The sequence below is a fragment of the Diadema antillarum genome, unplaced genomic scaffold (genome assembly GCF_040938485.1).
Source record: "Diadema antillarum isolate AM-2024a unplaced genomic scaffold, OU_Dant_1.0 scf00000018, whole genome shotgun sequence".
Classification (NCBI taxonomy): Eukaryota; Metazoa; Echinodermata; class Echinoidea; order Diadematoida; family Diadematidae; genus Diadema; species Diadema antillarum.
Genome location: NW_027270907.1, coordinates 1,857,976 through 1,879,631, shown reverse-complemented (window position 1 = coordinate 1,879,631; position 21,656 = coordinate 1,857,976). Strand labels below are relative to the sequence as shown.

General features: G+C 40.7%; 1 pseudogene; it reads right to left on the bottom strand.

The window, feature by feature from the left end:
- LOC139727992 (uncharacterized) overlaps nt 1-21,656 on the bottom strand; it is an 80,361-nt pseudogene that overhangs the window by 37,562 nt on the left and 21,143 nt on the right.

The following is a 21,656-nucleotide window of genomic DNA, read 5'->3' as shown; positions in this document are numbered from 1 at the left end:
GTATCTCGCAAAAAGTAAAAAGCCCAATTCTCATCTCCACCAATACTGTATCATCCCTTTAAATGTATATACCACAACACGTATCACACTGTAATAGCTGTCATATTATCATAAGAAATGGATGGTCATCATTTAATGGTCCCTGCAAGATTTGTAGACAGTTTGTGGTGACATTGTCATGTGATGGCAAACAAAATCAAGACACAGAATATAAACTGATGTTAATGCAGTACTATTATGCATGCTACTCCCTTTCTAAAAAAAAAGAAGTTAGGGACAGTACAGCAGGGCGGGGCATCTGACATAAATATTGTGAGATTCAAAGTAAAACATACTGTGATATTTCAGTCACTGCCTTTGATTACATTGGCTGAGTAGCAAAACTTATCTTTTGTGGAAGGATCAAGATACAAAGAAAATGAGTATCAGATCTTGGAGGCAATCCCAAGAAATGGCATACCTTGAGTGCCATCTCCTCCAACCTAGTTCTCTCCTTGCTGTTGGTCATGGCACTGTCCATCATGGTCACCAGCACATCCCTCTCATGGCTCTGCTTCTTGTCCACCTCAGTCATGACTGATGATATGAGGGACACTGGGTCTGGAAGATAGTATCATAACAGGTCAAAGGTCAAAACACAGCTACAGATGCTTGGTCACGAATCCAGCAATTTGGTATGGCACGATTTCTCCTCAAAGTATAAATGAAAACACAGTTACATTCATCTCATCATGACATTTGACTTGCTATGGTTAATTGTTTAAAAATTGTATATTCAGTAGAAGAGAGAGAGGAAATCAAATGTCACAAAATCGCATACAGACATGTAAACAGTTCAAAAAATGTTAAAATAATCAACATTTGGGAAACTGTGAAGTGACTACATGCATGCTAATGATTGCACAAACAGAAACACTCATATTGTGTAGATCAGCTTTGATGTAGTTGTAAGTGTTAAAGAGTGCAGTGTCCCTCTAGACAATCCTATGCAATCCTTACTTCTCAGAACAAAACAGCTGACACCATATCCTGTGAAAGTCATACAAGAATTGAAATCATGGATTACAGGCAATGACCATTATTCTGACTTCATTGACATAATCTAATACTGGCATAGTCTGCTAGAAACATGAATCATCACCTTCCTATAGCATATTAGTGCAGTGAAAGTCTCTCTACATGCTTGGAGGATGTGTGCATTGCAGGATGCATGACAGATTTCCAGAATTCATGAAACATCACATCACAACATTTAGTGCCACACTAGTAAGCAACAACTTGAGCTAAACTTTAATAGTGAATAAAACCTTGATGCCAGTGACCACCCTCTACAGATACAACATGTGGAAATATGGCAGCTCACAGTGGGGCATTACCTCTAAAGGCCTGTTTACACCAAGCATGGTACAGGCAACGGTCTGCGTTTTGCTGTGGTGCACCAAAAGGAACCATGTCTGGTTCTGTTACAATATCACTTCCCCGCTAATAATTTTGTTACAAAATTAATAATCTACTGTTTATTTTGTTGCTCTTGATTTTGACATAAGAATAACATCTTGGGTGATTTTGTTCTACATTTCTGATTCTTTTTTAATTGAACCAGACATGGCTCCTTTTGGCACACCATAGCAAAAACCTGGACCATTGCCCCTACCGTGCTCGGTGTAAACACACCCTAACACTGTGAATATACACATTTGTCCCCCTGTTTACACACTTAACGAGGTTATGCACGTGTATGCTCAGATAGGCTCTGTGAGGAGTATTTCTGATATCAACATCAAATTATCACTAACTGCTAAAGTCATGCATCTCATAAAATGAAGGCACATCATTTCCATCATTCTGTAGTAATCACATCCAAGGTGGCACTAGACTATAATACTAAACTAGTGATGGGCGTTGTTATGGCAACAGCCTGTGTAGATATGAGAAATTACCTTCACTCTCTGCAGAAGCATCCTCCTCAGCTAGAGGTGATGAGGGTGAGTATGGAGGAAGATGGCAGATGAAGAGATGACAAAGTGCATGCAGCATGATACAAGGCAGGCAAATGAAGAACATACACAAGACACTACATCACACCATGCAATGAAAACACTTACAATGGGTATCTGCCTGTGATGGTCAACAGTTTCATCTTTTTTTTTTTCTCTCTCTCTCTCTCTCTCTCTTCAAGCCAATCTTGTTTTGCTTTTGTTTTTTAACAGAATGAACATTGAAAAATAATATTCTTTATTGTCTGTTTCAGTGCCCTTGGTGGATGCATTTCATTCTGTAAGCCAGACACAAGACACAGACAAATGTGTGATATATCAGGAAAAAATGAATGGTACCCTAGTGTCACAGCAATGGTGTTCCTGTCTTGGTGGTTTTGTCAAACAAGATATATCCGCATGAAATAACAATGTCTGGGATTACCAAGGTAAAAACAATTCATAAATTTCTTCAAGAAGAACTTTCATTCTTATTTCCTGGGATCTTAATTGCACCAATGTGTGCAGGACACCGAATAGGTGCAGCCACAATTTAATGAGCAGCATGTTTTGATTCCTAACATAAAACACACACACATACACACACAAACGCGTGCGTGCAAGCACACATGTACATGCTGATGAAAAACACATGCAAATACAATGTTTAAAATGTTGAGCTATAATGAATTAAGAAAACTGGCTTTTTGAGAACCTGTTCATTTTAGATTGCAGCTGTGAATTTCTACAAATTGATGCTCTTGATTCACTTCTACAGACAGAAATATTCAGTGTTCTGAAAATTCCACCTAATCAGACTGATGGAGATCAGTCAGATTTTAACATTTCTATCTGACACAGAAATCTGGTTACAATTGAGACTGCTCTCTTTCTCAATATGCAAGAAAGTGTTGTAGCATAATAAGACATCATAGATGATGATACATTATGAAGTTATTAGAGGAGGCAAATTCAAAGGTTAGAAAGTTAAAGAGAAAAAAATATGCCAATATTGTGGTGGATATAACAGTATATGACACATCTCTCCAATTCTTGATCAGATTTGACATAGTCACTACAATGAAGTTGACTAGTAGAAACAGTGTGTGCTGCATGTAAGTTTGCAAAGGCAGAATATGACGAGCAATTAAACTTAAACAGAAGGTTACACATGACATAAATCTTCAAGTGTGAGTATTGATGCATGCACATGTTGCTCAAATGGAATGAGGAGAAGACTATTGTTAAAGTCTGAAAGTAAACGAAAAAGGTGAAGTGATCAAGCATGAAGTATTGCCAATATGTTCAGTGAATGAGGCAATATGTGTGTCAATACTCACCGAACCTTTGTGAGCAAGTTCAAAGGGCTTGCTAACTGACACAAACATGCAAGGTATTGAGACAAAAAGAAAAAGTGAGAGATTCCAAAGATGTTGTTATACATTGAGGTTGCCAAGGATGAGCTGTATGACTGTGCTACCTTTCTTGGAGGCCTGTGATGCATCAGCCTTCATGTTCTCTCTTTCCTCCTGTAGGAGCCGTTCCTCAATCTCAGTCCTGGTCATCTCTGATGTCGCTGTGGTAGTCGTGGCTGCCTGGCCCTCCTGCTGTTGGGCCATCTTGGCTCTCTTGGCTGCCAGTCTCTCCCTAGCCAGCTGCTTCTGCCTCTCCCTGTCCTTCTCATAGCTGTGGGCAAGTTACAAAGGAACTTTAGTTTACTATCCCTGCCTTCTCAGAAGTTAATTGGGACAAATCAGAGTGTGTGATGTTTCCAAAGGATCGCATCTTGGAAAGCCAATTTATTTGATGATGATTGAGGTAGCATGCAACATTGTTTGCTTGTTTTCCTTTTCCATCTGACAAGATTGCTGATAGCCTATATTCAGCTGCAATAGCTGGTCTTCCATGGGGTCCAGTTGTGAGTACTGGGGCAGACCACTTCACCATGTGCTCTTGGCAAATGAAAGAATGAAGTGGGATCTTTTACGTGCATGGGTTGTGACTCTCTCACACACTGGAACTTTATTTTATGCCCTATGCAGCATTCAGCACTAGTTGAACCAGAGGCAATGCAATACTTGACAACATGACGATTAGTATCCCTTTGCATACTCTGCCCATGTCCTAACTCACAAAGGGTATATATTGCAGCAGATGTGAAAAGTGCATTGATTTGGCTAAACTTTCTCTAGATAATGCCACGAGCCAGTAAGCTACATCTCCAGTTTGAAAAAAACAAACCACAACATCAACAAACAAACAATTACTTTCACAAATGTATTAATGAAATCTATAAAATCCATCAAATATTTTCTGCCACTGTCTAGCCTTGTTCATATTCTGATAAATAGTGATAGTAGTGGTGATGGTGAAATTGTCTCAGAGTAATCTTGTAGTTCCACCTTGTCCACTGGCATCCCTTTCTACCTTACACACTTCAACCTCAAGTTCATCTCGAGAAAATGCTCTCTGATACTTGAATTGCTTTCAAAAGTAAAAGTGTATTAACTAAGTTTATTGACAGAAGCAGATATCTACAAATGAATGTTGAGATTAACACAATCAATAGCATTGTTGAATGACATTCCCTCTCCATATGCATCATTTCATGAGAAACATTTTTCTCTTCAGGCAGTCTGAAACATCATAGGAATACAGTGATAATAGTACATTCACTGGTCAACGTAATGATGGATGGATGTCAAATATGACACGTGTCACCATGATGCCAACTGCTATCCTCACATTGACAGTATGTGAAATGTTGGGAGGGTTTGCAACAACAGGCTACTAACTCTGATATAAATATCTTCAATAGTTCACAAGCATGTTCATGGAAGGCATGAGGTAAAATAAAACATACTGTTCCAGCATTCCCCCCAACTGCATAATGCTTTCAAGCAAATTACAACTGTGCTAAGGTTTTGTTTCTCTGACTACAGGTTTTGGGACAGTATATGAAACGTAAATGCAAATTAATTCAGATATTATTAGATGCCATCTGACAATAAAAAGATACCATTCTGTGCAACTGTCTGTAAAATATCCTATGTCACACTGACTTGGCAGGCTGTCTTACTTAGCCTCTCGGGCCTTTTCATGCTGCTGAGCCAAGCCAAAGAGGGCAGCAGCAGCCTCAAACTTCTCCTCATCTTGCAGCTTGCGTTGATCTCGACGTAGTTTGGCCAAGGCCAGCTGTCGCTCCTTCTCTGCCATCATGGACTCATTGTGGTCCTTGAGACCAACTAGGAGGGCATTCTTCTCATCCTCAAAGTGGTTGTTCAAATCTTCAAGAATGTTCTATAATGGGGATAGACAGAGACAAAAATCATGACAGACATTTGATAGCAATCAAACAAATACCAACAAGCCAATTAATATACACACTTTGAAATTGTAATTGTCATTTGAAAGTACATGTAGAAACAAAATGATTACATTATACAAAGATTGGAATAGCTGCAAATCAATCCTTAAATTCTTGTAACAGGGAGATTTTTGCATCTAAAAATGAGAAATTCAAATGCATTCAGAATTGTTTGTGGACAATTTAGCATATATTTCAATTGATTCTTTTATCAAAATTTGACCCTGAAAGCATAGAGCATGGGTAGTTCCTTTGCTGTTAGACCTTAGCCCTGCAGTGTTGGTTAAACATTTGTGCAACTCAAATGGACATCTTCCTCAAATGATGGGCTATCATGACGAGAGCACATACAAATATTTGCCAAAATACCATACAAAAAATATAAAAAAATTAACACACTTATATGAACATCAAGAACAATAATTTCATTATGAAATGGAATGAATGCTGAAATAATATAATATAAAATGAAAGAGAACAATATTTCTTCATGACTTTCTTCTTCAGACATCATCTGTTCGAACATTCTTATATAGGAATCTACTGTCCAATGCACCTTTGGAAAAACTCATACTTTGTGGCCCCTGTACACAAGCAAAACGACATCTTCATCATTTGGCCGAGATGGCTTGTTTCCAACACCACAACAATGCAACATTGAGATGGCTTACTAATGCACTGTTGTTGTTGTTTCTGTAATTTCTTTTTTTCTTTGATGAATTTTTGTTAAATGCAATGTCTACAGCAGACTAACATGTCTTTTCTTGCGTTCCTCCAGGACATCTCTTCGGGCCTCCTCGTGATCCAGGATGTCATCCAACACTTCCTCATCCACTGCCAGACCTTCTGCCTCCCGCTCCTCTTTCAGCTTCTTCCTCCTCTCCAGACGAAGCTTCAACCTCTCTGCCTGCTCTGTCTTTGTTACACCGAGTAGACGAGCCAGCTCTTTAGGCCATGTAGGGAGTGTGGGAGAGAAAATCAAGTCACAATCATATCACTGGAGGGTTGACACAATAACACACTTGTGAGAAATGCAAGGTTGATGCCATTATCACTAGTGTGAAGTAGGGTTATTGCTTTAATAAGGTAGTCTTTCATCAAATATAAAATGTCCCCATGCATAATCAGCACTCATTTCCTTCTTATTGATAAAGGTTAAAGAGGATGGCTAGTAACTGATCAGTGGGAATGAGTGGGAATGCTGGGAGATGATTGTTCCAATCCTTGTGGGATTCATTTAAGAGTACATTATATATCTATTGTTGTGTGAAAATTATTTGCTTAAGAATGGTCTCATATTCAAGTAATGTGCAGTTTATTGTTTCCAGGTTAGCATGCCTGTACAGTGATGGGGCGATCGTTAACGGCCCGTTAACACACCCATTGATGGCAAGCTTAATGGCGAACCATGGCCCATGGCTTGGAGCTTTGTCCTCACATCAGCCCAACAGAGATATAGAACACATATCTCAAAGGCATCAGCTTCAGACTACTAAGATATACCTTGGCAACTGATGTTGGCATTGTCAGTAGGAATATTAGTGCACATCTGTTTAGGTTTTAAATGATGTGGTGAGCTGGTAAAATTCCCCAACATTGTAGGGAAATGAAACATACAACAATGCAAAAATCCCTCATTAGAATTAAAGACCTCATAGGTACAAAGTTTTGTGATGTTCCTTCCTCTGCCACTCAAAACAAAAACAAAATATAAAAATGAAGGACTTTCACATGTTAATAACTTCTGTTATGATAAGTCACTGGTACATTATATGATGCAGACAATATACTGTAGAGTGACATAATGACAGGCACTAATGGCTGCAGCTGTTCACTGTCTCATGCTGTGGGTAAAATGGCTAACTCATGAGAAGATTGTATGACTGACCTGTCTGGTCCTTGATGCCCTGGCTGAGCAGGGCACTAGCCTCGTCAAACTTGTTCTCCTGTCTCAGTTTGCGTTCTTGGAGCTTGAGCTTCATGAGGCGAGCCTGGCGTTCACGCTCAGACAGCTGGGCCCACTCTGCCTCTCCCGTCTGCTTGATCAAAGCCTGGGCAAAGAGCAACACATCCATTCATATTTCATGTTTGACAACAAACTTCCCCATTTGCAATTCTTAAATTGTGTGCATTAAAATTTTCCCTTCTGTACCTGGACAAAACTAATGATGAAAAGAAAAATATAAATACTGCTGCTTTCATGTTTCTGATCATTCTGCAGCAAAACTCAACAAAACAGAACTCTTGCGCTGTTTGGGTGTGATTCAACATTCAAAATATGATGCATAAATGACTGTAGTCATATAAAAATCCTTTTCTTTTTTGGTACAACTCATGACAAAACTGTTTTTTTTCTCCATATGTGCACAAATCACAAATCCTTATATCAACTAAAACACACGGGAGGGGGGGGGGGAGGATGAACAGATGCACAATTTTGCAGCCAAATCCAGTAAATGACTGCACTTGTCCTGCATATAGCACATGAGCCTCTCTGAAGTAATACCTCAGGAATACAGACATTTCTACACATACACTGTAGGTAGGCTGGTACCTCGGCTATATCACATACCTCAGCTAGTAGCTTGTCCCTCATGGCATCATATTTACTCTCCAATGCCTTGACAAGCTGCTCCTCAGTAACTGCCTCTGTCTCCTCTTTGGTCACAAGCACTGTGGCAGCTACATTGTCATTCCACTTGTTGGCCCTGGCGATGAACTGCACTTGCTTCAGCTGCTTCAATGTCATCAAGGTCTACATAGAAGAAACAGATATATCACAGACACACTGTTTCATTGCAGGCAGCAGTTGTACATGTCAGTGTTTAATCCATAACAATTGATGGTATGACTGCTTGCATGTCAAGATTGTAAAAAGGAAGAGTTAATCCTTCTGGTGACTTTCAAGTAGAACATTTGATAAACACTTAAATACTAAAACTTGTATTTTACTGGTTTCATGCTGTAAATTGTTCTTACAACCACTCCAGCTTTTCTTTGGTCTCTTTGAGTCATCCTTATTAGGCAGGTTCTTGTGCAAGAATTTCAATTATTCATTAATCTCTGCTTCTCAACAGAGTGGGTCTTGAAGCTTTCTCAGGTGGACTGCACTGTCAGCCAAAAATAAGATAAAAAAAGATTCATACTTGATCTAAGTGGGCCTAAAAATTTTTTGTAGGAGCCAAGCCAAAAAGGTTGAGAAGCATGGCAATATACTGTGAATATTCTGTTGAGTCAGGCATTGCTACATAGCACACAGGTGTATTTCACAAAATCCATAATAGTGAACATTTTGAAGACCTCATGTGTAATGTCAAAATGATGTGCACAATCTAAAGGTGAACAATTATCCAAATGATTTGATCACAACAGTCCATATAATACTCATACTCCATGCTTGGATGAGTGTTGTATAGCATGATTTACTCACTATGTTGTTTTGGATCCAAATACATGCATTCATTTTTCCACCACTGATTTCATCTACAGTTTATACATAGACCAAACTGATCTAAACTAAGATCTGTGAAAAAAAGAAGAAGCTAACTCGTTGACAAAGATGTCTCAGTCCTTAAACACCTCTAGCTGAGCCACATACGTACCTTGTTGTCTAGATCCTCCATCAGGATACCTGCTTCCTTGTCCTGCTTCTCCTGAAGGTCAGCCAAGAGGTTGACCTCTATGTCTTCATCTGAAGCCTCCTCACCTTTCTCTGTCTTGTCAAGGAGACGACATTCAAGCTGGATAGCCACTCCTTTCTGTTGATTGATGGCAATGTGGTGATATCCATGACAGATTGTGGTTAATGACAGATAGAGTAGCAATTAGGAGAGGACTTTACATCTCATTTTTATTGATTGTCACATGATCTACTTGATGCAATTTGTTATTGCACCAATGATTTGAAATTATGACAGCTTGACTAATTGTAATCTGATATCATGGCATCTCACCGTAAATCAAAACAGAGTCAGTATGGCAATGCACTGTCACTTGCATGTCATTGCTCACATGTCTTGTACACAAAATAACCCAAACTGTGAAATCTGTTGATAGTGTGTAGGAAACCACAAGCATACTTATTGTCCAAATTCTTAGCTCTTTTTATTTTTACAGATATTTTGTGTGTGTGTGTGTGTGTGTGTGTACTGTGTGTGTGTGTATTCAATGTCTCTATGAAAAGAAAAAGAATCGTGGTGACGGCCATAACTTCATCTAAATGATTGAAAAAGTATAGAGAACACACTGGGTAGAGTATCCAATTTAGCGAGAGCTAGGCTGCATTCACAACTGTGTCTTTTCAGTGGGAGAAGAGCAATGAATCTGACCTTTAATATCTCAGTTTGTTCCTGCTCAGTCTCCTTAGTGGGGCCACTCTCCCTCCACTGCCTTCGCTGCTCCTTTAGCTCTCCCAGTCGCTGCTGACGTTTCTGCTCTGACATCAGGTTGGCGTTCTTACGCAGCTCACCCTGACTCTCCTCTTGGACAAGCTGCCATACAGAATGGATCAAATACTCTATCATTACAAACTATTGAAAGGATGCAAACATGAATATGTTGGCAACAAGACGGTAGCCCTTGAATATGATACCAGATTGCAAGAATCAAGACATCTCAGTGAAGTCATTGGTAGTGCTGTCATAGAATTCATATCATTCTCTAGTTAGTTGCCAAAGAAAAATAAAAGGCAACTACCTCTTCCATAGTGGATAACACATGTAAACCATTCACTGGAGAGTACCACATTTATGTCCTTTTCCTATTTTTGGACTTGTCAGACAGAAAATTAGTTCATGTGTTAAAACAAACCCGATTAATAAACAGTCAGTTTTCTTTATGTAATAAATACATTACAATAATTTCGGCTCTCATGAATATCACAGACAAGCAAAAGATGAGCATTGCAAAATTGTTCCTCTTATTCCCATTTCATACCATTTCTTTCCAGTGAGAGGTATCCCAACTGACCTGCATGAGGAAATCTCTCTCAGAGGAATGTCTCAGCTCCATCTCCTTTACTACTGCCTCCTGTAAGGCCTGCTTGTCATTCTCATTTTCTGGCATCACAACAGGAGTGTCTGTCTCCTGTTTAGCTCCAGATGCCTTCAACCTACGCCTCTGCTCCAGACGCTCCTTGGCCAGCTGCTCTTGCCTCTTGCGGTCCCTCTCTTTCCTGGGAAGATTATCAATCCAACATTTTCATTGAATTAACCCTATTGTTTGCAGTAAAGTTCACACTACTTTCTGAGAACAAACTTGCTGTCATGTGTGAAATTCTATGAAGTACCATTTTCAGGAAAGGGATATTTTTACCATGGTAACAGTTTCTGCACAGACATACTAAGTCAGAGTGGGATGTGATGATATGTGATTATAAAATCTTTCCAAATCTTCAATGCCGGAGTATTGTATCACCTTGCAGATTACATGTATATGACAGGAAAGATTATCAAAGTGCCTTCCTTGACATGACTTCTTTATACTTCTCATTATAAAAAATGGAAGTGTCTTGAAAACAAGTAAGTTTCCATCAAGAGCCCATCTGAACTTTGATGTATGGGCATATACATATGCAAAAATCAATTAAAGTCTGAGTGATGTCTGAGAAAAGTTACCAGATTTCAAGTCTTTGGGTCACTGGATACTGCTTTCTTCTAGAACATTCAAAAAGTCACATAACTGATGAAGCTGTACATCTTTTTCATTTGTTTTGCATGCAACAGACCTCTATGAATAAAGACAGACAAGAATGACTTGTGCAATGGGACTCACGCATCCTCTGCCTGCTGGGCTAGACCCATGACGAGGGCAGCAGCCTCAAACTTGTCCTCCTGCCTGGCCCTCCTCTGTTCCCTCCGTAGCCTGGCCAGCTCTGCCTGCCTCTCCTTCTCACTCTGGAGACGATCACTCTGGCCACGCAGTGCAGCCAACAATGCTGCTTTCTCCTACAGGTGTTTGTCAAGGAGACAATTACGTGTATCACCATACCATGTGTTTTGCTATGAACTGTGCAACATTAATTTCAGTGTAACATGAACAAGTGAGGTGCTCATGTAATTTGGAAATGGGAAACTTTAACAAGAGACCCGCGGGTCTAGCGCTCACCTGAGTATCGCAAGTTCACCTTTTACGCAGTCACTAATCTAAATTATTCACAGCTCTACCAAAATTTGACGAGGCATTCTCAAGTGGAAGATGAAAATGTACAATAAGGGCCCAATTTTTTCAAGATTCCTTAATTTGGGGGAATTGGGGCCCCCTGGGGCCCTCTGGGTGGGGCATGGTGCCCAGTTTGATAAATTGAGATCCTGACCACCTAGGGATGCTACCTGCCAAGTTTGACAAAAATCCATCATGAGGTTTTCAGGAAGAAGATGAAAATGTACAATTCAGGCCCCCATTTGGACCCTTCCAACCACCCCCCCCCCCCCCTACCCCCAAGAGGGGCACCCCTGGATCTCCTATGAACAAACTTGAAACTACAGTCATTAATGTACTCACTCATAGTATTATCTCAGCTCTATAACTTCTGATTCTAGAGAAGATTTTTAAAGATTCCTTCATTTGGGGGGTTTGGGCCCCCTGGGGGCCCCCTGGGCAGGGCATGGTGCCCATTTTAACAAATTGAGATCCTAACCCCCTAGGGATGCTACCTGCCAAGTTTGGTGAAAATGGGTCATGGGGTTCTCAAGAAGAAGATAAAAATGTACAATTTAGGCCCCATTAGGACCCCTCCTCACCCCCCCCCCCCCCCCCCCCTGGGTCCCAAGGGGGGCACCCCTGATTCTGCCATGACCAAACTTGAAACTACAGTCATCAATGTGCTAACTCATAGTATTAACCTAGCTCTATCACTTCTGGTTCTAGAGAAGAAGATTTTTGCGGATTCCTTAATTTTGGGGGGTTTGGGCCCCCTGGGGGCCCCCTGGGTGGGTCATGGTGCCCATTTTAACAAATGGAGTTCCTAACCCCCTAGGGATGCTACCTGCCAAGTTTGGTGAAAATGGGTCATGGAGTTCTCAAGAAGAAGATGAAAATGTACAATTTAGGCCCCATTAGAACCCTTCCCCACCCCCCTCCCCTGGGTCCCAAGGGGGGCACCCCTGATTCTGCCATGAACAAACTTGAAACTACAGTCATCAATGTACTAACTCATAGTATTAACTTAGCTCTATCACTTCTGGTTCTAGAGAAGAAGATTTTTACAGATTCCTTAATTTTGGGGGGTTTGGGCCCCCCTGGGGGCCCCCTGGGTGGGGCATGGTGCCCATTTTAACAAATTGAGTTCCTAACCCCCTAGGGATGCTACCTGCCAAGTTTGATGAAAATCGGTCATGGGGTTTTCAAGAAGAAGATGAAAATGTAAAAAGTTTACGCACGACGCACGACGGACGACGGACGACGGACGACGGACGACGGACGACGGACGACGCACGACGCACGACGCACGACGCACGACGGACGCCGGACGAAGGGCGATCGCAATAGCTCACTTGAGCCTTTGGCTCAGGTGAGCTAAAAAACGAATGATAGTATAGCACAGATATTGTTATTATAAACATGAAGTACTCATTTCTCGATAGACTGCTGTGTACATATAAAACTACTTGGTAGATGCAAAGTGAAATGGTGATATGTAATGATTTTCCACATGAAATGTGATTTAGTTTCATATTGTATGTTTGATATTTAATTAACCTGCAAATTAGCAACATGTCTTTGTAGTTGACCTCCCTACGAAGCTATAAATTTGATTAATTCATTGGTAGAATATTTAATTGTTTTGTAACACTGATACCAGTTGCTACAATTAATACAATTCAGCTTCTTTCTACTATCTTTATACATAGTTTTAATGTAAAACAGAATACACTATGCATACACGTAACTGGCAGCTTAACGAGTCAGCACACCTACAAAAGAAGGTTCAAACTGGAAGAATTGAATTAAGTTGAGAGTATTTCAAATACTAATGATGGATTCAACATAAAATTCTACAACATGGCATAATTGATGACAGGGAAATTTTAAAAGCCAGACATGCAAATGAATCTGCAAAAGAAGCAGAGGGTAGTTGACTATGCACTTAAATATCACTTACATCCTCTAGCCGGTTGTCCAGATCGAGGAGAACATTGCGACGTTGCTTCTTAAGCTCCTCCTCCTCCTGCTGAATCTCCTCCTCTTCCAGTCGAGTCACCTCCTCCTCTGACATTCCTGATTGGTTTTGGAGGGGGGAAAAGGAGAACAATTGATTTTCTGTCTAATAAGCAAATTTAAAAGAAGGATCCCATTGTTGAAATAACACTGGGATGAGTGAATAAATTCATCAAAATATCTAGCTCAGTTTATCATCATGGTATTGTGGTAAATGGAAATATGCGGTATGTTATTGTTGCGTCAATGCGTTGAGGCGCGTTGTGTCCATGCCAATGGCGCAGTGTGCGTGTGGTTGGCATGGGCACAACGCAACTTTTATTTTTCATGTGAATATAATGACGCAGATTTGATTGATTCTTGATTCTTGACTTTGACCTTTCACTTGAGAGAGAATGGATGGTATACTAATGTATTCTCTACGAGCTCTGCTATGTTGAATAGTTAATAGGCCTGTATCTGTTATTCACTCTGTATTCGACATGTAGCTGAGGATAGTGCGGAGTTTAGACTGTCTGTTTGATTTGCTCAATAAATCATTGCAATTTCAACTCATGGAGACTGTCAGCGTCATCATTAACCCGGCTTACAACAAATGGTGTCAGGAGTGGGATGATGACAGCCTGACGGAGTGATCCACTTCATCCAGTTGAAGAACCCTGATCGACGAATAACAGCCTCGAGTATGACGGAATAATGGTCCACGTTTCGCTCCGAGGAGACCTGCTGTTTTGACTACACTTTGGTAGCGGACAGGAGTATGGAGGAGTGCTGGGTAATCTTGATCTTGATCTTGATGGTGTACATTGATCAGCCCTGGTAGAGAGCAGCACTTCTCTGTGAGGCAGCTTCAAGATGATCAGGCTCGTCGATGGCGGGCTGGAGACTGGAGCTGATGCGAGCGATGGTGCGTCGGGAGTTTTGCTGTGCACTGGACGTCGGAGTGCGCTGGCGTGCGTCGGGGGCGGCTGAACATCAATCGGGATGCGAAATCGACGGTTACAGAGCTGCGATATGGCATCTCACGCACTGAGCAAGTATTTGGTAACTGAAATAATGGATGATGCTGAACTTTCGTTTAACCGATTGGACTTCATGCAGATTTTGGACCTATGATGCCATTTGGGCATTACGTTTCATGTTTGAAAATGATGTGTATTAGAGATTTCTAATTGGTCAGTTAACTGTGTGATTAGTCATGTGTGAACAGTTTGTTTATAAGGATGTGCAAATTGATAATTTCTCTTCGACATCATTTGGACAGGCAATGAAAGGGTTGTGTGTAAATCTCGCTCTAGGCCATGCTCAGATTGAAAAGTTTAGTGGGTATTGTGAAGATGGCACTGAAACACCTTTTTCTAACTGGATGGAAATGTTTAATCTGACAGCTGAACCTTTCAGTTTAAGTGATGAGGAAAAGGCTAGAGTTTTAGTGAGCAACCTCACAGGGCCAGCAAGAGAGGAGATTATCTATTGCCTGTCTGAAGAGAAGAGGAGGAGTTTTACAGAGGTTGTAAAAGCTCTCCGTCTGTGTTTTAGTCGAGAGAATTCTCACTATTTGCGGTGTTTGTTCTATAAACGTGTTCAACGTGATGATGAAGACTTGGCAGGCTTCAGTAGGGCTCTCATGCGTCTTTATGCAAAATTGGTAGATGCTGCAGACGATGAGAAGGAAGCTGCGGCTCTGAGGCAGCTTAGAGACGAAGCTCTGTCCAGTCAGTTTGTCAGTGGAACACGGGATGAGAGGGAACGTATCTTCTTGAGGCGTTTGCACATGAAAAATAGGGGAGGCCGATTTGAAGTGTTTAGGAGAGAAGCATTGTTAGTTCTCCGTGATGACTGTATGCTAGAGGGAGATGGGCTGAAAACTGGGAGTGCTGATGCTGGAACACAAGGAATGTTCACTGACCCGGTTGCTCAGCAGCTAGATCATTCCTCAGATACAGCTGGACAGGAGAAGGAGGACGTCATATCTCTTTTGGATGGGGGATCGCAATTTCTGGGTTGCATTGATGTAGATGAGGGTGGTGCAGAAATTGATGCTGGGGGACATGGACATGAGTCACGTGATGAACAGGTTGATGCAAAGGATTTAGATGCTGGGGTGCTTCTAATTGCAAAACCTGTAGGAGAGGGTACCAAGAGGGTTCCCGAATTATCACTTGAAGGTCAGGATGTCCAAAAGCATGCAAAAGTGCAGCCACAAAGAACTAACGTAGCGCCAAAGGAGCGGTCAATTCCAAAAGGGGAGAATACTAGTATTTCTCATGGTGACATTGTTGTCAATAATGTAACAACAAGGGAGGCATGCATACCTATTTGTAACATGTGGAAGCATGGATGTCATGTTCAGGGAACGGTATGGGGGCCCTGGGAGTCAAATTGGAGACCGGATTTTGTTTTGGTCGCTGCAGGTTAGAAATTCGTTGTCCGTCCACGGAATTTGTTGTGAGTTGATTCGCTTACAGTGTATGTATACGTTCATGACTGCAGCTGAAACTTGTGTACCATCTCAAGTAGCAATGGAATTAGGAACTATGCGCATTTAGAAATGCAATATCAATGCGAGAAATGATTATCAATATAATATGGTTATTGCAATTGATATGTGATTGATAAGAAGTTTTTAATGAGATATTGGAATAGTGATATGAAAGTATTTGAAATTACTACTACGTGGAAAAATGAAGGAACTATAGCCATTGTTTTCATTGGTTTGTTGGAAGCTGAACAACATGGCATTCTGACAATATTAGTGGTTGTTCAGTGAGTCAGAAACTTTTGATAATGAGAATAGTTGGTCAAAAATTCATGCTTTGAATGATCCCTTAATTTGTGTGAAGTTTTGTAAATGAGCAAATCGCTGACTGTGACGATATGACACATAAAGCGGGGAAGTTACCGTGTATCAGCAGAGAAGCTTATTTTTGAGAGAAGCTTATTTTTGAGAGAAGCTTATTTTGTTGTGAATTCTAACATTCTGTGACTTCACTTTGTTTCAACTGTGAATTTCGTGATATGTGTTATATTGATTCATTGAGAAGTACATTACTTTTAGAAAATCGATTATTATCATACGGGTCGTATGATATAATCGCGGGGAAGTTGTTGTGTTGTTGTATGCATTTGGCATGTGTATTAAGAGACTTGTCTGTATACTGCGTCTCGATAAATTTGAACTATACACATTGATGTATGGTTTTATATACAATGCATAGAACATGTTCTGTTACGGCATGTTTGACGGGTTTTCATGCATTGTTTTCTCGGATATTCTGTACATAACTGACAATGTGGGACGGCTGAGTTCTACATCGAAACGGAACTGAAGAAAATTGTAACATATTGATGTGTTATTCTCTTGGCGCGGAACATATGCCATGTATCAAATATGAGTTTGTATGATTTACTGTAAATTTGGAAGATTCAAGAGTTTCAGCTCTTGGCAGATTTCATGTGTAAAGTTCAATTTTGTAGTATATCGACGTTTGTATATTTGACTGGAAAAGCGGGGAACACACGCTTTCCTGAAGTATATTTTTGTATAGCATTATGTGCTGTTAATCCGCTCTTATATGAAATTGCTGTAAAGTGTAATGATTTGACATGAAAAGCGGGGAATTTTTTGTTATGTATTATTATGTATAACTAGCAGCACCCGTGGAAATCCACGGGTCTGAGGGGTTTAATTTTTTTTCTCATAATACGATTTTGCACATTTTTATTGAAGAAATAAAAAGAAAAGTCTTCTCATTCTTTCGTTAATTGTGCTGTCTTCTAAATGACCACCCTTCCCAGAAATGTTATAATACATTTTTGTAGTATATGCCAGGCGATCCGGTCCATTGGTAGGGATCATTCCCGCCACTACTTGCTTTTATTATAGAACTTGAGTTTCGAGGGGTTATTTGCACCCGTTGAAGTCCAACAGTTGTCTTGTTGCCCCTCACCCCTCCCCCCCCCCCCTCACGCACACACACATTTCCACCTCCGCAGGGCAAAAAACAAAAACATTCAGGAAAAATTACCAAAAACGCAAATGAGATTCCCCGAAAGTTCTGCCCACGGGTTGTTCCCGTCGAAACGGGAAGATATTAACACTATGACTTTGATTACCCCCTGCTCTTGCATCCACGCGGGCACCCGCGGGAATCCACGGCTGGTCTCAAGGCCTCGGTTTGTTTTGTGGGTTTTTTTTTTCATGTTTCTTTTCCCCACGTTATGAGAGAAAAATAAGATATTTTCGTCTTCATAATTTTGCTCCCTCCTTTTTGTTTTTAATCACCAAAACTTGGCTTGATATATCATATTAATATAGAACTACATCTGCTTCAGATTGTACATTATCATAATTAATATTAGGCCTACAATTATTGCTCCTATTATTGTTATTATTATATCATTATTATCATTATCCTTATTATTATTATTATTATTATTATTATCATTATTATTATTATCATTGTTATTATTTGGGGAGGGGGAGATCATAGTCATCAGGTTTAATAGGCACCCGTGTGAGTAGGTTCTCACGACCTCGTATTTTTTTCTTTAATATTTTTCCCCATGTTATGGAAGAAAGAAGAATATATACATCACTGCATTCGTCTTCATTTGCTCCCTCTTTTTTTTGTCACCAAAACTTGGTTTGATAGACCATAGAACCACACATTCTATTTCCACTTGCAATTTTAAAAATAGGCGGTCGGCAAAGCGAGGTTTTCCTCTACGTCCGCTCATCTTATGAATATGTATGATTACAGCAGCTCTGCAGTAAACGAATGGACACAGCTGCGCGTGTAATCTGATACGTAAGGATACGATCGGCAAATATATTTAGCCGCGTCCTAAACAGTCTGCGTACAATGACACCGGACTTGAGAGCAAACGGCGAGCAAACTAAATGACGTACCTGAGCTGCATATAGTATTCTGCAGTTGTGCAAAATACAACTACATAACCAACGTTCGTTGTTTTCATTTGGGGACGCCAATAATGGCGAACTGTACGTAAATGCCCTTGTAGTCCATATCACGCACACACAGATTCGTGTAACCATCGTCAATACATTCAGTACACGTAACAGGCGGAGGCAAAGGTACATCACCGAACTATATACACACAGTGTAGAGTGTGTATAGAGTTCTGCGAGGTACATTGTGTGTGTGCGTGCGCGTCCGCCGGAAGATGTCAGAGATTTCGCTGCACCATCATCTTTAGTATCCCCCAGTGTCTCTGCAAGCTAAAAGATGGAAGATCGAGAAAGCAGGAGGCCAGCGCAGGTTCCGTGAATATTGAAATGCTCGGCTCTTTCGTCACGCACAAAAATGCATTATGCATGTAGCTAATTAATTTTTCTTTTTCGTCCTCGACGTCGACACGGAGGCGGAGAGGGGACGAAACCCGCGCCATTCGATGTAGGATACTCTCCTGCGGCCGACGGCACCGGTCGCAACTGCCCGGAGCCGACGGCTCGGGAGGAGATAGAGAAACCAGCAACGCCAAAATAAAACAGGAAATACATAAGGCCGCGACAACAACAACAACTTCGAGTATTATAGTATAGGATGTTATGAAAATGATATGATGTAATTGGGATTATATAACCCATGGTTGTGTTATATAATCGCGGGGAAGTTTGTGGTAAATGGAAATATGCGGTATGTTATTGTTGCGTCAATGCGTTGAGGCGCGTTGTGTCCATGCCAATGGCGCAGTGTGCGTGTGGTTGGCATGGGCACAACGCAACTTTTATTTTTCATGTGAATATAATGACGCAGATTTGATTGATTCTTGATTCTTGACTTTGACCTTTCACTTGAGAGAGAATGGATGGTATACTAATGTATTCTCTACGAGCTCTGCTATGTTGAATAGTTAATAGGCCTGTATCTGTTATTCACTCTGTATTCGACATGTAGCTGAGGATAGTGCGGAGTTTAGACTGTCTGTTTGATTTGCTCAATAAATCATTGCAATTTCAACTCATGGAGACTGTCAGCGTCATCATTAACCCGGCTTACAACAGTATCAGGATAATTCTTCACAGTCACACTGTTTGATACTACATCTGCATTCACACTAATGGTGTAAGGTGGTAGCAGCAGTACCAGGAAGATGTTTGAAGCAAGGCATTTTGTTCTCAGTCAGAATGGCACAACACTGTCAGTTCATTGTTATTTCATCATAAACACCCAATTGCCTCTGTGATGTCTACATCAAATAAATCAAAACTTGGACTAAAACTTTAAAGACAAACCTTCAGCCAGCCTCTGCTTGCGTCTTGCTAGTCTTAGTCTCAGTCTCTCCTCTTGAGCCTTCTTGGACTCCCCCATTAGGGACTCCAGGGCTTGCTGGGACTTGGCAGCATCACCCAGCAGCATGGCTGCCTCATCAAACTTGCCCTCTTGCCGCAGCCGGCGTTCTTCCATCTTCAGCTTCATGAGGCGTAGCTGGCGTTCCCTCTCTGATAGCTGTGCCCATTCTCCCTCTCCAAGCTACAGGCATCAAAGACGAGTAAAGAAGCAATGACAGTTTACAGGGAATGCAGTGCAGAGGCACACAGTTTGCATTAAAAATTGTCACATTTGAAATTTGCCCGAGTAGTCTTGGGACTCGTCTTTAATGGGTTAATGCAGCTAAAGATGCAAAGACTGCTGTTCTGGATCTCAGACATATTGAAAACATGCAATAGATATAATGCAAAAACACTGAGACAGATAGAAACACAGATAGAACCTTTCTGACATCACCACATAAACATTACATCGAATGACAGGAACTGTTGGAATACTAGGGGACTGAAGATGGGATGTAATCGCTATAAACATGGACAAAATTTAAAGATAACATAGCATGAACTCCCATTATACACAGTAAATCTGAGTTCATGTCATATCTTTCTCACTCCAGTGTTTGCAATAGCACTAGCTTGCCTTTTACAACAGAGAGTCAGCACAAAAGATGATCAATGTTTGGAGCTTATCAACACTACCCCTTCTGAAGAAGGTACTTCATATTTTGTGTCCATAAACCAGTACTGCTTATGTACTTCAAGCCTTTAACTAGAGACCGAAATCTGAGAAAATTCATTTGTATATGATGTATGTGAGATGACAGACAAAGGACAAAATTTGCTTTAAAAAATTCTTAAAGACATACTTTCATTTTTTCCCTTTTTTGTATATACCAGCTAACATACGTTCCTTTGAAAAAAAAAAATTACGAGACTGGAATCTATTCTCTATGTCTTAAACCGTTGAGGACGAGTCCCGAGTATACTCAGGCAAGTGCCTATGGAAAATGCGTGTTGTCGCAAAATCAGTCCATCCTCAACAGGTTAATTTGGTAGTAACACGGGGGAATCCTGACCTGCTTCATGAGGGCATCAGCAAGTAGTTTGTCCTTGAGGGCATCATACTTGGCCTCCAGTGCCTCTATCAGCTGGTTCTCTCCAGCCTTAGTGGTAAGGTCAGTACTGGTCACCACAATGGTCACATTCTCATTCTTCTCATTCTTGATTGCCTCTTGGTTCTCAGTCTGCAGCTTGGTAAGGGCACCATGATCCTTTCATGATGAGGGCAGTTAGAAGAGACACAAAAATAATCACAATATGTGAAACACTTGTCACTGCTTGGCTAAAACTGTACACTCAGTATCTCACTTCCTACCAAACATGACAAACTGTATCTTCTCTAAGCCTGTTTTGTTCAAAATGTATATCATATTTCTGCATAATTTCTTTTTTTTTTCACCACAAGAGTTGCTCCCAGTTCAGAGATGTTGTAATAGGCTTAACATATCCTTGAATGGATGAAACAGCTGTGACATCTGCCAATGTATGTCAGAAATGAAGTACCGGTAATACATACAGTACTAAGTCTCAAGATATGCAGAGTTCTTTGCTCCCCGTCCTCATATGATTAGCATGGCCTTACCTTTGCTTGGTAATGGAAAGATGTTTAGTATAAATACATGTCTGAGACAGTTGACAATAATTTTCTTCTAGTCAGAAAGGTTTACAGAGTTACGCTTCATTGTTAGATATGCAAACAACTCTCCTGTGTACAGTGGTCTATGAATAAAACCATGACAATGTCATTGTACTTTTTGCTTTCATCAGCCTCGCTATAAGTGGCTTACAGTCTGCCCTCTAT